Here is a 6,000-nt window from a genome sequence, read left to right on the forward strand (position 1 = left end):
CAAGAAGGGAAACCACGAGTGTTTTCAGCGAAAACTTACTAGTGGGATACCACAACCTCATTTCTGTTTTGTTTCCGACTTGTATGGTACCTATTCTTGTGAGTATAGGTAATAGGGACACCGTCAATATGATTTGGAATTCCCTAACCTTTTTGGCACATCGAAACTTCAAAGGTACTTTAAAAACTTAAGTACCTAAACATAAGTTATACAGTTCTATGAGTGACGCAGACCGGTATTTCTAAGAATGAACGGGAATATTAACCGCACCAATTATAATTGTCTACTACTAGTGGTTTAGTAGTAAAAAAACAAATGACACGAGTGCAGTACCTACTTTAGGTGCATAGACGTTGCATTTGTGTCAAACGATGGATATGAATGGAATGAAAAATGAAGAAAAGGAACATACTACTTACAATAATTTCCTGAAATAAATTAGTTCAATTTAATTACGGTCATGATGAGATGATGATGACTAATCGCAATAAAACCCATGGAAAAGTATGGACTTCGAACAAAATATTACCTGTAAACAAATCAGACGAGCATTCCATACTTCCAATGTACCATATCTTCATAATAAAGGTTAATTTGGTTGTCATTACGTCCATTTCTCGGTACGATGACAATATGCGAACATATCGAATCGTTCACCCCTTTTACGAGCGAGACCCGACGTTTTATGCGCGTCGCGGGTCATAATGAGAGATGCGTATGAGTTGTTGTAATTAATTTAGTAGGTATTGTCAGTTAGGTGCAATGAGACTGAGTGCACTTTCTTTAGCAGCTTTGGTTGCTTTTTTACTTTGATTTTGTACCGTTATGGTGTGGGAGGATGATGATTGAAGAAATAATGAATGCAATATTGAATTTGATCAAGTCTGAGTTAGTAAAGTATTTCTTCAAGTAAATCTAATGAACCAAAAATGCACAATTATTAAGACGTAAAAGGAAGGAAGGTGCATAAAAATTGCGGATTTTTCATGATTCCAAGTAGGAACATTTCTTAAGAAAATTATCACATCGAGATACCCCAATTAACAGAAATAAGAATTGATGTAGTTATTAGTGCTTTTGTTTCGAAATTGTTTACAATTTACAAATCGCTTTTCGTTTAGGTACAGTTTAGTGCAGTGCATTCGACGCAGATTGTGACTCAGTAACTTTTGTAAACATAGTCGTGTCGTAAATATGTCTGCAAGAAAGCTGATGATTGATCGTAACTATAACGTTTTATACTTACACCTCATACTAAGGCCGAAGTACGCCGACAACTTAAACGTCGATTTTTTGAAAACAACTGTTTACTATGAATTTCAGTTTTCAAATTAAACAGTTGTTTTAGGAATAACAGACTTTTTGGAAGCACTCAGAGACATTTAATGTTTACTTAAGCTATTCCTTGGTGATAGATTTCTTTGACAATCCGTCACTAAGGAGTGACTTAAGTAATCATTAAATGTCTCTGAGTGTGAGGGTTTTATGTTGACGGTGAACTTAGGCCATAGGAATGTACGTACATTTAACAAAGGAAAATTAAGGGCAACTGCGCAAGCAAGATACATCTTTTGTTATGGGGTTATAACGTGGAATGTCTATATTAATAATTTTATTTATTTTCGCTAATTGTTTCCTTATTTTGTCAGTCATTTATGTTTAATATGTATGATGCTGGTCTGTGTGAGAAACTTGGAAATTATAACACTAAAAGGTACTAATATAAGAGTTGTGGGTACTTGTTTATAACTTTTTGTACGTTTCATAAATTCAAATTGGGTTTGCGGCGGTCAATATAATTAGGTACGGTTGGGATGAACTACTTTTAAAGCGTCATCATTTACTTGTTGTACGAGTTGACTCTTAGATACTCCTAATATTTTGCAAAGCCCCAAATTCCCAAAATTGACATTTCGATAAGTACTGTCCAATTCAAAGGTTTAACTATTTACTTAAACCTAAGAGATGTGAATGCCATTATAAGGGGAAAAAAATATTTTAAACATTTTTATGCGGGAGAATTTGTGTTTTTCTACGGGTAGGTACTTCAGAAATATAATATGGAGAAAAGATAGGTAAGGAAGATCGCTGTTACAACATCATTTAAAATGCATGACTAATATTTTTTCGGTAGCTTACCTAAATTCCTGTGGTCAATGAATCATGACGCCAAATCTTTTTGCAGTGTTTAACGCCCGTCATTGAAGTTTTATTTTTCTTTTAATTTAGACCAAACTGTTCCGTATTTATAGACCCGGAACGGACTATAGAACGCAGTGGTCAATTTCAGCACAGGAGTCACAAGCCCGGCTAGCTCAGTCGGTAGAGCATGAGACTCTTAATCTCAGGGTCGTGGGTTCGAGCCCCACGTTGGGCGCAACTTTTTGATCAAGTCAATGTTATCGGAATAAACGTACATGCGTTCTACAATGGGTCTACAAAATATTTAGCATTCTTCAAACATCGCGATCCTTTTCTTAAAGTCATGAATTTTTTTAAGCTTAATTCCGTGTTCATGCCTAGATTTTTTGGGTTTTACTCCGTCGTTTTGAGAAGACCTCAAACCTTAGAGATATTATTTCCATAGGTGACCTAGTTAGCAAAATGTGTTTACCCTTATACATACTTCCTTCCTTTCTGAGATTTGTTTTGGCCTATTTTGCATGTATGAGAATTCATTGACGCGTGGATACCACTATTTAGTTCCAATGGCAAACTTGACTCATGATTTCTGACGTCAAATTGTAATGTCATGTAGCAATTAGCACTCTGTGGTTTATACAGACGTGTCCACAATACAGTTTTCCTTCTAAAGTATCTATAGTCCAAAATAATGAAATTAACCCAGATACAAAATGCATATTTATTTATTCTAAAATGCATATTTATTAATTCTGAAAATGGATATTTTCTGCAGGCCTGTGTTTGATACTTTTGACTCCATATAAAATGATCGAGGTTATTTCTCTTTAATTCGTAATTTATCTTACAGCTGTATTTATGGAACAACGTAACCTTCCTGTAATAACTGAAAAAGATGTCCAAATGACAACGCTTTGGTCACGATATGGTGGGCACCCATCCAAGGCCCAACCGCGCTAAGCTTTACATGACCTTATGATTGTCCCGTACTCCCGTGCGGCTGTTACTTAGCTATCACGCACTGAAACATTGCATTTCATAAAGTTCTTTTGAATAAGTAATACTTAGTGTAACTATAAATCTTACCTTCCTGCTCGATTCAACATTTCACCGAATTTCATTACCTACTAAACAGTTTTCAATACTTACTCAAATGATGTAACTATATCATGAAATTATGTACTCTACCTTTCCTTTTTTGGTAATTTTGTTTATTTAACTAGTAGGTACTTGCATATTGCGGTTTGGTGATGTCTGTAATTACGTAATTTAATTAATTTACGTAATCACCAATGGATTTTCCCAACAACATTGGGTTCAATGCAACTTGTATCCTTCTGCAACAACTAACTACATAGATTTGTGTGGCTTTCCCGTTAAATAAGTCTGGATATATCCCGTTAAATGAGTTCCTAAGGATGAGGAACAAATTACTTTTGAATCACCTGACGAAGTAGGTGTTTGGTACATATCTATGTACTAGTCTACATAATGAAAAAGAACTTCGACTACTTTTTATTCAGGTTCATTAAGTAGTGCCCTCAGGACGCAGATGGAACCACGGGGAACAGCTGGGTAGTATTTCTGACGTAGGATAACACTCTGGTACAGGCAATACCAGAATTTTATTTTATGTGATTATAATAAAGACTGGAACCAATTAGTACAATCTCATACACACAATACAGTACAGACTTATGAGTCATGTACATAGCGGTTATTCCAGGATTGTGACATGTACCTACTTACCTAAAAAAACTTCAGGTGGATTCCCGTTTCCAGCTTTGATGAACCATTTTGATACTTTTCTTAAAATCAAATCATATCACTCTCTAGTTGGAAACTGACCTTCACAATAAGCATTATAATTGTTGGTTTATTTCCTGTCCCTCAGTCGGTCAAAGGCCTCTCCTACTGAGAATTATGAAGTGGCAAGAAACGTATTAACTTCACATGGGTAATTTTATTACACTCACTTTATTTCATCGTAATTCAGTGAAATGTTGAAGATTCGAATTGACTCGTTTATGTACCTTCTATCACTTTTTGGTCACTTTTTATTCCCTATGGCAAAAGTCAGGTATTATATTACATTTTTCTGCCTAAGGTATGTATAATGAACATTATACAAGATCCCATATAATAGGAATTCCAACTGGGTAAAAGTTTCAATACTTCGTCGTCTACTAGATCGCTTAAGTAGATATCAGCTATTTTAAAATATCAACCTTATTATATGTATAGATGTGCTAACACATAACGACACAATATGTGCGAGAGCTTTTAACGTGCTAACAATTGCATGGGAAATCTTTGCTTATAGTCATACAAGACTCTGCAGAAAATCTTTTATACTTTGCAGAGTTCCCAGCTCTATTGTGCAGATATTTTAGCTCGTAATGTGAAAACAAATGAACGAGCACTTGCCGTGCATTTAAACACTAATAGCCGTGGTCTTTGACCGAATTTTCTATTTTCGTATGTATCCGAAATGTTTTCCTATTAACAGATTGCCGACCGAATTCTTTTCACAGATTTTACTAGGCGGCTAGCCTACCTATGTTTTGTTTATTTTAATACTTCCTTTTCAATAGAAGCAATGTTTTATAGGTACGCCATGGGTATATCGTAAGTGCCTGTATTATATAGGTATATATATAGGTATGATATGAATGAAAGTAAAAGTGCAAAACTACTATAATATGTAGTGTGTATAATATGTAGGAGAGTAGATGATGTCTTTGTGACGTCTATTTTATTAATGCTTCAGATTTTTTTTTATATTATATTGAAACAAATAGTGTTTCACGCTTAATTATGCTCTCGTGAATGGAAATAGTAAAAATCAGAGGAGCATTAAACCGTTGTGACTTTGAGTTTAGTAAACAATTCATCTATTTTAGTATTTGTATTCGTAAAAATTAAATTACAAATGCTTACTCTGAAAATACATTAATATCTTTGTCAATGTTATATTTTTTATATTGCTTTGTTTTTGACAGGCCAGAATTTTATTTTGCTTGGAATATTTGTAACAAATTAATTTTGCAATTAAACCGAATTAAAAGGCAATGTTTCATTCAGTAACTTATGTGTCGTGTGTGTATAATATATAGTGTTGTATGTAGCTAATATCGATATGTACATGTATAAAGGACGGTACATCTGTAGTACGTTAGTGCTCTAGTTAAGTTATACTGTCGATCGGAACGTTATCGTACGCAGGATGTCGTGCTCGTCGGGTCGACGGTCTGACAGCACGCAACTAATTGTTATAAATTGTGTTGCCATATATTACATGTGCGATAATGCTCGCGCAAAATATCATATAAACTTTTTATTGTAGATACTTTTTACACTACAGCAGTAGACAAAAGCTGAGATGAAAACTTTTAGATTCTCAATGTTGCTTTAAGCTACCTCTGAGGTTTCTGAAAATTCGCTCTATTTTCTAACTTAGTTTAGTTTTCAAATTGAATATTTTAAGATTTTAGTAGAGTATAGGTTTTTTATGTGCAAATATAAAATACTGAGGTTTTGTGAATATTTGGTTTTATGAATAAACTCTGACAAGTTGAGGCGCCACCTGCAAAGAGGTCGATGTGGATAAGTTTTCTGACCTCTGAACTACCTTTGTGTATTACGAAAGCTAGTGCAATAACACAGGTTTTCTTACGTAAAGATGGAAAGCCTAGCAGATTACTTATGACCTGTGTGTGTGTAAAACAAGATATTATCTTGTATTATTTTCACATAAGATATTTAATTGCTTTTGAACTATGAACCTGAACTGAGTTAGTGCATTGTTTTTCTATTGCAAGTCGTAAAATATTAGAAATGCCATTCTTATTACAAATG

General features: G+C 34.3%; 1 non-coding gene across 1 annotated transcript; it reads left to right on the forward strand.

Annotated features, from left to right (window-relative positions):
- The first annotated feature begins 2,304 nt into the window (after positions 1–2,304).
- Positions 2,305–2,377, forward strand: Trnak-cuu (transfer RNA lysine (anticodon CUU)). Its single transcript has one exon. It is a non-coding gene; the product is annotated as a tRNA-Lys (tRNA).
- The last annotated feature ends 3,623 nt before the right edge of the window (positions 2,378–6,000 follow it).

Source organism: Helicoverpa armigera, chromosome 8, assembly GCF_030705265.1.
Source record: "Helicoverpa armigera isolate CAAS_96S chromosome 8, ASM3070526v1, whole genome shotgun sequence".
Classification (NCBI taxonomy): domain Eukaryota; kingdom Metazoa; phylum Arthropoda; class Insecta; order Lepidoptera; family Noctuidae; genus Helicoverpa; species Helicoverpa armigera.